This window comes from Saimiri boliviensis, chromosome 14 (assembly GCF_048565385.1).
Source record: "Saimiri boliviensis isolate mSaiBol1 chromosome 14, mSaiBol1.pri, whole genome shotgun sequence".
In the NCBI taxonomy this organism is placed as follows: domain Eukaryota; kingdom Metazoa; phylum Chordata; class Mammalia; order Primates; family Cebidae; genus Saimiri; species Saimiri boliviensis.
This window is the reverse complement of record NC_133462.1, coordinates 47,846,484-47,861,081: the sequence shown is the minus strand read 5'-3', so window position 1 is coordinate 47,861,081 and position 14,598 is coordinate 47,846,484. Positions and strand designations below refer to the sequence as shown.

Below are 14,598 nucleotides of genomic sequence, written 5' to 3'. Positions count from 1 at the left end.
GACAGAGGCAGTGAAGTCGTGTGCAGGAAGACTGCAGCCACACAGCACATCTGAGGCTTCCCACTGCCTCGCCCTGGGGAAATCTTTTCTGAGGTTGGCTAAGCTTTGTCAAAGAAGAGTGGACAGGGGTGTGGCCGGTGCTCCCCTCGGGCCCTGTGATTACTAGGCTGGCTCTCCCCCTCCCCGCTTTCCCCCGCTACCCATGTGATCTGGCATTTCATTTAGGGCTGTGCTCTTGGTTCTGAGTGTGTGAGGCCTAGAAGCGGCCAGGATCTGTCCTTGGATACTCTCCCCACCCCTCTCCCCACAGGGCCAAGCGACTCCTGGGTCTGGGGGGTAACCCTTTGTTTTCAGGGCCCAGTAAACAGAGAGGAGAGTGGTGGAAAGCATGAGTGGTCTGACCTGCCACGACTGAACGCAGCTATCAGCCCCCCGTGCCTGCTGGAATCCACCTGGCAGGTGAGCAGCTGGGTACCGCATCTGTCTGTCCATCTGTCTCCCTCTCAGGGGCCTGCAGAGAGCCAGTACCCCTCAGGGAAGGGAGGCCCTGGACCCAAAGCAGCTCCCTTACTTTGGAGGTTACTCAGCAGGAGCTAGGAAGGGCGGGGCAGGACAAGTGTGCCTCTGTCTCCATCCAAAACGCAAAGCCCCCGCCCCCGACTGCCAAGTCCCCCTCACTACCTCCCTCACTACTCGCCTTGCTCTGCCTGCCAAGCTCTGCAAATTACCACACATGCCAATAAGTCATTAGAAACCAGACCGGCAAATGTGGGGTTGCCATGGAGACCAATACCGGGGGAGCTGGCAGCCCTGGGTGCCGGCCTGTGGCTCAGGTGTGCTTCAGGGAGAGCTGGGAAGGTCAAAATGCCTGGCAGAGGGTACACACACTACTGGGGTGCTGATTTTAGGCAAGGCTCTGCCTCTGCCTGCTTTTCTTCTCCTACCCCTCCCCGCAGCCCTGGGTCCTGCCCACCTGCAGCTTGTTATGGGTGATAAACGCTGCACAGGCTTCTCAAGGGCAGGTGCAGCCTTGCCCCGCGGGCTGGGTCCTCTCCCTTCCCAGAGCTGTGTGTCCACCCACAGCAGGCGGCTGTGAGAAAGCCCACCTGGGGACCAATTCCGGGACAAAAAACGCAGACAGGCCTGTGCAACTTGGGCCGGTTGCGGATGTTGGGAGAAAGCTGAGGCCCAGGGAGGGACTGAGGTCAGGACTGGAACTCAGGGCTGCTCCTCTTGCCGCGCCAGCGCTGGCTTCGCCTCTGCCCAGTTCTCAGCACAGGAATGGACCCTGGGTTGCAGTCCCAGCTCATCCACTAACTCAGCGTGACCTCAGACAAAACCACTCCTTCCTGGGCCTCGACTTCATTGTCTGGAAAATAAGCAGGTTGTATGTCACACACAGTGTATTTCAAACCAGGTTCCTCGGAGCCACCGAGCTATGAAGCAATCCCTCCAGGGTGGCTGGCAGGCCAGGAGGTGGTCAGCTGGGTTCTGGTTCAACGCTTGGCTTTTGCCTTGTATTCAGTTTCCTGATGCTGCTGTGAGCAAAGAACCACAAACTTGGTGGCTAAAAACAACACAGATGCATTCCCTTACAGTTCTGGAGGCCAGAGGTCCAAAATGGGTCTCCCTGGCTTCAAGCTGGGTGTTGATAGGGTTGTGTTTCTTTCTGGGGTCTGGAAGGGAGACTATGTCCTGGCCTTTCCCAGCTTCCCAGCCACGGATCTCGAGGCTGCCCACAGGCCCTGGCCTATGACCCCTTCCATCTTCAACACCAGCACTGGCAGGTTCAGCCTTTCACACATGGCGTTACCCAGACGCTGACTTCTGCCTCCCTCTTCCACCTTCAAAGGACCCATGTGATTACACTGTGCCCACCCATATAATCCAGGATAATTTATTCTAAAGTCAGGTATCAGCAATCTTCATTCCCCCCTTGTCATGGAATATAACATATTTCCAGGTTCTAGGGGTTAGTACACAGACATCTTAGGGGGCCCATTATTCTGCCTACCATACATTGAAAAATGGATTAACTTCTGTAAATGTCTGAAAGCCACAGGACCAGAGTGCCTTCTGTTGCCATCAGTTCCAAAGCACTATGACCGAGGCTCTTCTCCTTTTCTCCCAGGGGATACCCAGAGGCGCTCTGGGTCTGCCCATCAGAGGTGAATGTTGGCAGGCTTAGGCTGTTCTGTGGGCTGTGCAGAGGGATGAGTCTCTATGCCCACCAGAAAAGAGGTCTCTAGGGAGGAAAGAACGGGGACTACTTCAGGGGAATGGCCCTGTCTCAGCTCCTTCATCTCCATTCCCTAGGTACGCCTAAATTCAGATGACCCTGCAGTTGTCTGCTCATTGTTTTTTGAGACGGAGTTTCACTCTTGTTGCCTGGGGTGGAGTGCAACGGTGCAATCTCAGCTCACCACAACCTCCGCCTCCCGGGTTCAAGCGATTCTCCTGCCTCAGCCTCCTGAGTAGCTGGGATCACAGGTGCCTATCACCACGCAAGGGTAATTTTGTATTTTTAGTAGAGACGGGGTTTCTTCCTGTTGGTCAGGCTGATCTCAAACTCCTGACCTCAGGTGATCTGCCCGCCTTCGCCTCCCAAAGTACCGGGATTACAGGCGTGAGCCACCATGCCCAGCTGTCTGCTCATTTTTATTTCCAGTCAAGGTTACATAGAGCCGTGTGTGTGTGTGTGTGTGTGTGTGTGTGTGTGTGTGTGTGTACCCACCCATGCAATTTAACTGTCACAAAAGGCATGCCAATCTAACAGTCATAAAGGTGAGACAGCATCTTGTCATTCCACATTTTGACCTTCAACACTGTCCTCTTCCAAGATTCATGAATAGTCCCAGATTGTTTAGAACAAACCCTAGAAACAGTAGCTAAGCTCAGAAAGCGGAGGGTCTTAAACCTTTCTGAGCTTAGGTACTACTTTGGTAGCAACTTTCCAGGCCCGTAATAATCAACTCTGGCCTCTGCAGGTGAGACAGGCTCTTTTTCGCCCCTGAGGGAGATAGTGGCCTCTCATTCTTCCATATAGCATAACCCCTGTTCTCATTTCTGCAAGACACCCTCTGCCAACTGCTCAGGACCCAGTGAGGCTCAGTAACTCTTATGAGCAAGGTGCCCTGGGTATTAATCACAGCCCCGGTGTTTTATTATTTTATGCAAATTGCTCACCTCTCTCAGCCTTAGTTTTTTTTCCTTTGGTATAAACTGGCAGCTCATTCCCATTCCCACTTCTATCATACGTCCCAGGGGATCCAGGAAAAGAAATGTGATGTGGTGGGGGACGCTATTCTCTAGAGGAGTGGCCCTGGGGAAAATGAGAAAAGGAACTAACATTGAGCTTCTACTTTGTAGCAGGTACTTTACACAGATTAGCTCATTTAATGTGGTAGTTGAGAACCAGGGCTCTGGAGTCGGAAAGATTTGGGGGCTGAATTCTGGCTCTGTCACTTTCTGGTTGTGTGTGGCCTCCAGGCTATAGTTTCCTCAACTGCAAAACGGGGGGAAATAATATCTACTTCACAGCGTTACGTGGATGAAATGAGATAAATGTAGCGAAGCTTTCGGCACCTCATAAGCACTCAATAACGTTAGCTCTTACTATTATTAACAACCCTAGGAAGTAGATGTTATTAACCTGGATTTATAGGTAAGGAAACTGAAGCTCAGAGAGGTTAAATAAGATACCCAAGGGCAGGTGGCTAGGGACCGTGGACTCTGACCCAATGCCAACTGATCCCACGTCCTCTTGATTGTGAGCCATAAGGACAACAGCCTCAGGCTCAGCCTCTGTGTCTTCCAGGGGGTTGTGCTGCGGTACCGCGGGGGTGCCCACCTTTCTCAGGCTCCAAGGACCTAGAGGAGAGGAGAAGTCTGTCTAGTAGTGGACCACTTTGCCTATGAGCCTCTTGCCTCCTGCTCTTTGCCTGGGGGGTGGGGCAGGGAGAAAAGGATATCCCCCAGTGTCGTGGGTGGGTGATCCCCCAGTGTCTTGGGTGGGTTAGGGCACTACCAATGGATCCTAGTCTGCCCCGCTCTGGCGATCTCTCTCTATAATTCAGAGGTGAGCTCACACCCCCAAGACCCAGGGAGAGGATACACTCACCCCACATGGGGGAGAAGTTTGTTCATTTTGGTGCAATTTTATTTCCAGTTCACAGTATCTGAAATGACTGGGAACGTTACAGGAGTAACCTACCCAACAGGAGCCCACCCAGGCAGTGAGAGGAAGGGAGAAGAAAAGCTCCTGCAACCTGGATAAATACATGGAGCCTAAGGGAATTCCAGAAAACATGGCTCCAGACACCAGCGAGCTAAGGGGCCAAGATTTCCAGTGTGCAGACCTGGGACAATGGCCGAAGTTGGAAATGGGACTCCCTGAAGCCAGAGGACTTTCAAGAGCAGAGGTCGTCTGGTCTTGGGCAGAAGAGGGCAAGGACATTGGAGAACGGATTTCCTTCTGGAAAGGGTGGCTCTCTGTGTCTCTGGAGAGAGTACAGGAGGCATCAGAAACCCAGGTAGGAGGCAGGGACTGCTCAGAGACAGAAGACCCTGCCCTTGTGAGCTGCCACTGGGCTGCCTTACTCCCACTTGGTGCCCTCCCCTCCAGCAGCGCCACCCTTCTCTCCTCTCACCCTGCCAGCTCCACGTTCTCCAAGTTCACCCTGCCAGCTCCTTCCCTCTGCAGCGTTGAACCCACTCCGTTTTCCAGGCCTAAATCAGCCACGCCCCCCTGAGGAAGCGTTCCCTATATAACTCCCACACGGAGCTCACAGTTCTGATAACATTTATAGTCTAAATCACACAGTTTAGCACTTGGTTTTAAATACTGTCTGGTATTATTCCCTCATTATTTCTTGTGAGTATAAGTTCTGCCTCCCCAGCTGATCCGTAGGTTTCCCTACAAGTAAAGACACTGTCCTATGCTTCTTTATGTCCTCCCAATCTCACACCCCACACTACCTCGGACGGTGCTCACAGCATCCTTGGTTGGGAGGTACTGATGGGCTGAAACAGCTCCAGTGACTGCAGAGGGCAACCAGACAGCACTTCCTGACTAGCCACTGGGGGAAACGCTGGGATGGATGGCCGATGCCCAGGGGTTTTAAAAAGTCAAATCATGGCCGGGTACGGTGGCTCATGCATGTAATCCCAGCACTTTGGGAGGCTGAGGCAGGCAGATTACCTGAGGTTGGGAGTTCGAGACCAGCCAGACCAACATGGAGAAACCCCATCTCTACTAAATCTACAAAATTAGCTAGGCATGGTGGTACATGCCTGTAAGCCCAGCTACTCAGGAGGCTGAGGCAGGAGAATTGCTTGAATCTGGGAGGCGGAGGTTTCGGTGAGCCAAGATCGTGCCATTGCACTCCAGTCTGGGCAATAAGAGCTAAACTCTGTCTTAAAAAAAAAAAATCAAATCAACCCTGCAGGAGCCCATCTTACTCTGAGGAAAAATCCCACTCCTCACCAGCTCCAGAACTCTCCCAGAGCTAGCCTCCTCTGGACCCTCTGACTTTATCTCCTGCGGCTTCTGGTCGGCTTGCCCTGACTGCTGAGCTACCCCCTCATCTGTCCTCAGACGTCACCTTCTCAGGTCTCTGCGGCCATCCTGCACAGGGTACCAAAATCCCCCTCTCCCAAATGACTCTTCCATTTCCCTTCCCTGCTTTTTCTCTTTAGCACGTACCAGCCTCTAATATGCCATTTCCTTTATGAGTTTATTTGACTGCATCCCCAGACAACAAACTAAAAGCTCCTGAAGGGCAGAGCTTTGTCTGGCTGTTCACTGCTGTCTGCCCTCAGTGCCTGGCTACAGGCTTCCCAAATACTTGCTGAATGAAGAGACTCCAGCCCCACCCCGTGTCTGAGATGGCTGAGGCATGGTGGTGCTCAGAAGAGATGGGCAGTGGACAGGATGATTCTGCAGGTCCCCTAGCAATGTGTAGACTCTGCCATTCAACCCCTGGACCCTATTCTAGGTAGGTACTTTCTCAGGCTTGAGGCGTGAAGCTGTCTGAGCCCCAGCAGAAGGCAGGGGAAGAGGGGTGGTGACAGCCAGGCAGGGTAAAGTGTCAAATTCTCTCCTTCCTCCTACACAGCTTTTAAATGTCTCACTTCTCACCAGCTGCCCCTCTGTGGTCATCCCCTTTCTGGGCATCACCACTTCTGCCCTCCCAGGCCAAAGACAGACGCTTTCATCGACCACATTTGAATGCTTATTTTGAGAACGTTTTAGAGAGCAAAGTAACCTTTGCTGCCTGTCTTTTCTCTTCTTCTTTTTTCCTTCCCTCTGAAAGGATCAGATAGGACAGACCCACTCTTCCTGGGGAATCCAGGCTGATTACCTAATAATCACCGCCCTGCCCCCTTCTTCCTTATGTTTTTCCCTGAAGAACCTGCCTTTTGAGATGTTTGTAAATAGGAATAATTTACCTGTTCTTCCTGAAACACAGGAGTCTGCCTTGTTAGAGATATCCCACTGACAGTGCAAATCTCAAGCCTTCCCCATCTCCCTCCAACTTATCTGGGGTCTGGGTCCCATTCTCACATCTCCCAGCGAGCCATCTTTGCCCTGGTTCCCACCGTACATCCATGGGCACTGACGCTTAAGATGCAGCTTCTCCGAGGCCAGTGGCTCCATGTGGCCCTGAGGCACTCGGCTGAAACAGAGGGAAACAATCTTGGATCTTAAATATCACAACCAGCAGGAGCCAGAGGAGAAAAAAGTTCATGGAGACCCTCTCTGAAGATCCCAATAAGGAGAAAGGCAGCCACTGGCTTGGAGAACTTCTTCCAGGAGGGAGGGAAGGAGGAGAATGGGCTGGATGACCCAGAGCACCCTCCAGGCCCAAGGAGCACCTAATTCGGGGGTGGTGAAGAAGCAGGAGGAGTCTTAAAGTCAGAGAGAAGGGCTAACTCCCTCCCTTGAATCTTTCCCAGCTCTACGTCCTTGAGCAAGTCTGAGTCTGTTTCTTGGCTTTTAAGTTAGGGATAATGAGAGTTAACTACCCATCTAATGGGTATTTTTGAAAGCTTAATGGGATTATGCAGGTACAGCAGTTGACACAGTGCCTGGCACATAGTAAATGCTCAATAAATGCTAGGTATCATAATTAGTGTCATTACCATGTGAGAGGTAGAAGCTGAGAAACAGTTATTGCCCCAGGAACCCTCGGCTTGTGCTTTATCTTGGAACTCACTTCAAGTCCATTAAATGCTGAGCAGCAGGGGAGGTGTGGGTGGAAGAAACATACAGAAAAACACTGAATTCCAAACCAAACCTGGCTAAACTCATCTCCTAAAAGGCGGTCCCCTCAGACCAAGGTATCTGTCACGTCCCCAGGAGGTGCCAGAAGCTAGAGTACAAGGCCCAGAAGCTCTGGGTTTGGAGCGGAGTCTGCCTGATGAAAGCTTAGAACATTCAGGAGGCTAAGGTCATGAGACTAAACCCAGCAGGGACACACCAGGTCCCCTGCACCAAAACATGTGGCGATGTTCTGGGCGACGGGCCAGCCCCACAGGAAGCCTGGCTCCCGGCACTAGAGACAAAGAGGCTGAGGGGGACCTGTCAGCGGTGATGGTGACATCCACGAAGGGCACCCAACACATACACACCCTAGTATCTTCATACACAATGCCTGAGCCCCAAATACCCTCAGCCCCAGTGTCCCCAGACCCACCACCTCTGCTTGGTGACTCCTTTTCAAACCGTGGCCCAAATATCACATCCTTTGGCAACTCTTTCCTAATCTCCAAGCAGAGAATTTTTTTTTTTTTTTAAGACAGATTCTCATTCTGTCGCCCAGGCTGGAATGCAGTGGTGCGATCTTGGCTCACTGCAACCTCCACTTCCTGGGTTCAAGCAATTCTCCTGCCTCAGCCTCCCGAATAGCTGGGATTACAGGCACCTGTCACCATGCCCGGCTAGTCTTTATATTTTTAGTACAGATGGGGTTTCACCACATTGGCCAGGTTGGTCTTGAACTCCTGATTTCAAGTGATCCATCTGACTCAGCCTCCTAAAGTGCTAGGATTATAGGTGTGAGCCACCACGCCTGGCTGAGAGTCACCTTTTTATCTGCTTATCCCTATATTTCAACACTTGTTTCATTTCTGCTTATGGGACTGACTCCCCCAACTAATAATAATAGCAACAATAATATTATTTACATAGCACTTACTATATATACCAGATACTGTTCTGTCCTCATGACAACTTTATGAAGTAGATACTTTTATTATTCCATTTAATGAGACAAAGAGAGGCTACATGATTTGCTCAATGTCAGCCAGCTAGAAGTGGTGAATCCTGGATTTGAACTCCAGCTGTGTGGCTCTAGTTCACTCTTATGGTGAACTCCTTGAAGGCAGGGATATCTGATCTGTCTCTTCGTCCCCTGCAGCTAGCACAGAGACAAGCACACAGTAGGTGCTTAGAAAAGATGGGTTGACTGAATAAGCAAATACCTGTTTCAGGCTACCTTGGAGAAATGTCAGCCTCTGAGCTGCAGGCCAGGGAGACTCAGGCCTCCAGGAAAGTAACAGATAAACGCATCTTTCTGACTCGTCCTCTCTCAGCAATCTAATCACACGCTGCTGTCTTTTTTTTTGCATATCTCTTGTCTTCTGTTTTGTTTTGTTGTCTTTTTTAGCTACTTCATTTTGTCAAAAGTGTTGTTTTGTTTCTCAGTTTGTCTTCTGCCTTTGTCTTCCTTCTCTTCTGTTCCTGGGTCACTATCCCCATTCTTGCCCTATTCCAGCCTTCAACCATTGTCCTTGTCCTTCCCTGGAGTCCCTGTGGGCTTGAAAGCTTCCAGCCCTCATCCTTTGTCTTGGAGCTTTTATAGAGTCCAAGCTTATAGATTAAGAACACAGGTGACACTAACTCATTTCACTGGCCATAGACCAAGCTTCTCTATGCTGATCCCGAATCAATTCTACCTGAATGCAGGTGTGGTGTGGAGTAAGGGACTGCCTGCCTACAACGTGTCACATACCTATGTGGGATCACACAGAAGAGTCATCGCCCTCCCTCCTTCCTGGAGCATCCCAGTTCTTCCAGGAAGCCTTCTTTGATCACTTAAGAAAGCGTATTCACGCAACCATTTAGCAAATCCTTATATATAATAGTTTAACGGGGAGATAAGGCCCCAAGTAAAGTTAGCTTAGAATGTAAGCCTTAGTATAAGTGTACAAGTTACTAGATGTCACAGATATCACAGGGCTGAATGAACTGCAGATAATCAGTGATTTCAAAATGGAGATCATATGACATGGAGTAAGCGGTTTATCCTTTCCAGGCCTCAATTTCCTTGGCTAGGAAACAGCGGATGTTAATGTAGACATTAGAAGGTTGTCAGCAGGACTGAACAAAATGACTTTTATGATGTTCCTCACATGGACTGGTGCATAGTAGGTATTCAATCATAAATTTGTTTCCTTCCCCCTTCTCTGCCTGAAGCACAGCCTTCTATTCAGCCCTGGCCAGCCAGATAAATGGTGAGATGTGACCTGGTCCAGCCTTTCAGTTCAGAAAAGTATCCAAAGGATAGGATGACTTAAGTGGTACCTGGCATGTTAGAGGTCACTCAGTGTGGTAATTCACTAGCATTGTTTATGTTCCTCGCTTCCACCCCCTCAAGCCATGGGTCTTTGAATGAGCCTGGTGGGCACAGAACTAATGAGCTGACAAGTCCAGATACAAGTGTGGTCCGCCTGAGACATGGAGGTTTGTTTACTGCTGTATCTTCAGCTTCTAAAATCATGCTAGGCACACAGTAGGTGCTCATAGTTGTTGAATGAACACTTTTTTTTTTTTTTTTGAGACAGAGTCTCTGTCCCCAGGTGCTAGGCTGGAGTGCAGTGGCACAATCTCGGCTCACTGCAACCTCTGCCTCCCGGGTTCAAGCAATTGTCCTGCCTCAGCCTCCCGAGTAGCTGGGACTACAGGCACACGCCACCATGCCCAGCTAATTTTTGTATTTTTAGTAGAGATGGGGTTTCACCATGTTGGCCAGGCTGGTCTCGATCTTTTGACCTCGTGATCCGCCCGCCTCGGCCTCCCAAAGTGCTGGGATTACAGGCTTGAGCCACCGCGCCCGGCCGAATGAATACATTTTTTTTTTTTTTTTTTAAAGCCATGGCGTTTCCTTTTCCTTTCAAATAAACGACATAAGGGTGTGGGGAGTAGAAGGGGCAGGTGAGTAAACGGCAGGGTGCAAGGAACACCAGGGCCAGGCAAATGCAGCCGCCAGGCCCACCAGCCCAGGCTCCTCTGCAAAGGGGATGCAGCAAAGCCAACAGTGCACGTGCTCCCACTGGCAGGATAAGCGGGAGTGTGTGCACGCCTGGCTTACCGTTTCAGCTGCAGTTTACAGGAGAAGCGGGGCAAAGGTGGAGATAGACTAGGAAGGAAGGGAGATGCTGGGGAAGAATGAGGAGGGTGAGAGAGAGGAAAGAGCAGTGTGAGGGGAAAAGGGAAGTGAAGAGTGTTAGAGGAGGAAAGTGAAGAATGAAGGAAGGAGAGGAGGAGGAGGGGGAGGGGGAGAGGGAGGCACAGGGAAGAGAATGAAGACCTGTGTGAATTAGAGAGGGAACCTGCTGTACTAGCCTGGGTGAAATGAGCAGATCTCTGAGTTCTTACTGCCACTCGGTGTCTCCCTGGGAGGTGACTGCATTAGGTAGAGGGAGTGGTTTTGGGGGTGTTCCTAGGTGCCAGGCCCCGGGCAGATCTCAATCTAGCAGGCACTGAGGCCTTTAGTTCCATCCTTTGTAAATAATGAGGTCCCATCCCAGGTCCGGGGAGAGTGCTCCGCAGGAAGGAGACGTCTGAGCCAGCCCAGGGGAAGGAAGGAGGCCGAGGAGACTCAGACCCTTAGCTCTGCCCTTCTCTTGCCATCGTTTCACCACAATAGACAACTGGCCAGCAAAGTGGGTCAGGCCACCCACATGTGACTTTTTCTAGTAGCAACAGGGCTCGCAGGCAAGGGGGCTCCCGTGCCCACTACAAAGCCCACCCCCGCCCCCGTGCTCAGTGCTCTTTTTTGGAGGGACCTTTCAAAAGCAGTGGGCAATGGGAGGAGATCCTGGCCTTCTTATTCAGGGACAGAACGCTGGGCCAGAGCCCATCCCAGGCTGGCGGGAAAGGGGGGCACGGAGCCTGCCATCAGCCTGGGTGCATAGGGAGACCTAGATCTTCCCGGATGACAGTGACCAAACTGGCAGGAGGCCACCTCTATCTACTGCCCTGACCTAGGGAGGCTGTTCTCCCCACCACCTCCTGGGATTCTCAAGCAGAGGGCCTGTCAGTCCATCTCTGGCAACTGAGCGCTGTGCCCAGCCCACCCCCTCCAACCCTGCCAGTCGCCCAATTAGAAGCTGCGTTGGCTCCAACAGATGGGAGCTGCGGCAGCCTGAGGAACAGAGCACAAAGCCCAGCTGACATTTTCCTTCCTGTTCGTTTGGTGGGGGAGGAAGGGTAGGGAGCCCAGTACCACCCCCAGGGCCCCTCCCCAGGGTCTGGGTCTCCTGCACCTCTTCAGCTTCTCTTCTCAGCCCCAGATGGAGCTCAGCTCCCCCTCACCCTGCGGCTTCTCGCCGGCTGGGCAGCCAGAGCCTGCGCCGCCCTTTGCCAGCAGGACAGACGGCCCACCTGTGGCTGGCCAGCCCATCCTGTCTCCTGGGTGCTGCGGTGGGCTCAGAGCCACCCTTCCGTTTCCGCTTCTCCCTGCCAGAGCCCCCAGGCTGAGCCCCAGGCCGGCCCATCCCCCACCCACAATGTCCCATCCCAAGCTGCGGTCGGACCCCAGCCGGCCGGCCCGGCAGGAGCCTGGCTCCTGGTTCCAGATACTTCAGACAGACCCAAGGCCACCTTGTCCCTCCGCCCATACATCCGAGCTCCAAGGAGGAGAAAGTCCCCAGGCTCTGGAGCGCTTCCAGCCTGCCAGTCCGCCCGTGTCACGCCCTCCCTAACCTCGCCGCCACATCCCGGATACTCGACATCTCCAGGGCTCCGCTCTACCCAGCAACAGTTTGGGGGGAGGTTCTGGCCTCTCCGGGCGAAGGCCCAGACGCCCCCTCCCCGGCCGCTTCTCGGCATTCTCCAGTCCTCCGTCCCTCTCCTCGTCGGCCGCCTCCCTCTCCCAAGTCGCCGGCTCCCCTGCAGGCGTCTCGGCGGAAGGCAGCGGCCGCCCCCCCCACCCCGGGCACCCCCTCCCCGGGTCAGGCGGAGCTGCGGTGCCGCCCGGACAGGAGCCTGGAACCCCGAAGCAGCTGCTCCGGCCGCTCCCTCCGCGTCCCCCCTCGGCCACGCCAGCGACCTCGATGTCCACGACTCCCCGGCCGCGGCGACGCTGCCCAGGTCAGCCCCGGAGCCGCACACTCACCCCGCGGGCGCCGTCCGCCGTCCGCCGGCCGCAACGCCGGGCTCCACTAGCCTTCCGCCCGGGGCCGGGCTGGGGACGCTGGTCCGCGCCCTCCTGCCTCGCGCCGTCTGCACAGGCCGGGGAGGTTCAGCGGGAGCCCACCCCAACGTGGAGTTATCCTGGGAGCGGCTCCGGGGCCCAGCCGGTGAGGGCGATGGCAGAATCCCAATCTGTCCCCACCCCCTCTCTGCGCCCTGGGCTCGTGGTAGCCAGAGGCCGGCGGGCGAGAGCCGGGCGATCCCTCTGCGCGCCGAGCGTTTGCAGGCGCCCGGAGCAGGCCTTCGCGGCGCCCGGCACCCCCTCCGCGCGCGCCCCTCCTCCCGGCTTCGCGCTCGCCCTCCTCACTCGCTTCTCCGCTGCTCTCCCAACCTCCCCAGCCCACTCCGGTCGCCTCCTCCCAGTCTACATGCCACGCCAACCCCCTCCGGTCCCGCTGCCATTTTAACTCCTGAGTGGCCAGAGGCCCCCTCTACCTAACGCACACACACCCGGAGGAAGGAGTTGGGTGGGGCCAGACGCGAACGTTTGAGCTGTCCTTGTGCCTCTAGGCTGAGAGAAGGGGCACAGTGCCTGGGTCCGGGAAGAGAGGGGTTGGCTTCTCTCATACTACCTCGGACCCTCTTGCAAAGGCCGGGACGACAGATGGGAAATTCAGCAGCTTTGAGAGGACAGGTGCAGCTCACAGTCACAACGTGCACCTAAGATCACATTTTTGCTTTGCATGGTGCTACCCTCCTGAAGTTAATAGTAGACTAAGGAATGTAGATGGGTGGGTGAGAATTTGTCATTGGGCCCAGGCACCTCTCACCCTAAAGAATAGAGTGGAAGACCGCTTGAGTTGTCATGCTTTTCCAGCTTTGCATCCTGAGCCACGCAGCTCTAGCATTCTGGAAGATTCCATCCTGGCTCTCAATGAAGGAGGTCAATTTCAGTCAGGAACTGGCAGGCCCAGTCAGGGGTTTGTCTTCAGGGTTCCCCACTCCGCCAGCTGGACATCATGAAGACTGGGGAGGGAAAGTAAGAAGGCGCCAAAGGTGGGTGCTAGGCTGCTGCCTGGTGGCTTAGAAAAGCTGGGTGACTGCCACTAGTGGGGGCTTAGGAGACTGGGTCCCCTGCTGGGGCAAAGGCCCAAGGCCCAATGCCGGTGCCTTGATGGGGCTTTCAGCCTGGACCACTCAGCACAGACATCACAAACTCAGCTCCACGGCAGGCCACACCCTATTGATGGGCCTGGACCAGAGCCTGCCGGACCAACAGCAGGGCAACGGAGGCGGTGGAGCCCAGGGTGCGATGAGCGGCTTCGAGTCTGTGGGGAGTGGCTTCCCTGGGCTGCCTGCCATCATCTAGTGCTTGAGCTTCTGGCCCTTTCTTTTCCAAGGGTACAGCCATCGGTGACTGCCATGCCTGGTGGCTTTTGTGAAGTTGTCTTGAAGGTCTGTGAGTTCTGTATGCACACCTTCCTATATTGAATGAGCACATATTAAGTTCCCACTGAACTACCCCCATGTTTCCACCCTCCACCCCTGCTACGGAGCATAATGGCCTCAAGGAGCTCAGAGTGACAGGTTGGAACTATATGAAACCAATTTTAACATTTCAAGGCAATGGAAGTGCCATAGAAATACAAAACGAAACCACCCTACTGGGCTAGCGTTGTTCATGAAAGTTTTAATGGGAGTGAGTTTCCAGCTGAGCCTAGTTGGAGGGATAGGATTTGAACTGGAAGAGAATATGGGGACCAGCAAAGGCAGGAAAGTAGGGACAAGCAGAGTAGAATGGTTTGTCTGGAGGGTAGGGGCAAGAGAAGAAAATTATAGATCTACTATTAGATGCCAGCCTTTTCTCATCTCTCTGATCTTAGCCTCTGAATTGACTAACATCCCCATTTAACAGACAGGGGAATGGAGGCTCAGAGAGTTTAAGGCAGTAGCCCAAAATCTGTAGGCAGAATGTGAGACCACACTTTCACAATGTAACAATGCCACATTGAGTATACAGAGTGGGAACAGCTGAGGAAGGGTCTGAATTGCCAGGGTCAGCAGTTTAGCTATGGCCAAGTGCTCAGGTGATTTGGAAGGAAAGAGGTAGGAAGATGATAGACAATTGAGGTAGCTGTTGCAGGAATCTAGGAGGAGGGGAGCAGTGAGAATAGTGCCAA

At 53.4% G+C, this 14,598-nt stretch overlaps 1 protein-coding gene across 1 annotated transcript in view; it reads right to left on the bottom strand.

Annotated features, from left to right (window-relative positions):
* The window catches only part of LRRN2 (leucine rich repeat neuronal 2), a 75,323-nt gene extending 62,197 nt beyond the window's left edge, over positions 1 to 13,126 (bottom strand). Inside the window, exon 1 of the mRNA XM_039467062.2 lies at positions 12,402 to 13,126. The gene's annotated coding sequence lies outside the window, so the exon portion shown is untranslated. The remainder of the gene's footprint in view (positions 1 to 12,401) is intronic.
* Between the last annotated feature and the right edge of the window lie 1,472 nt (positions 13,127 to 14,598).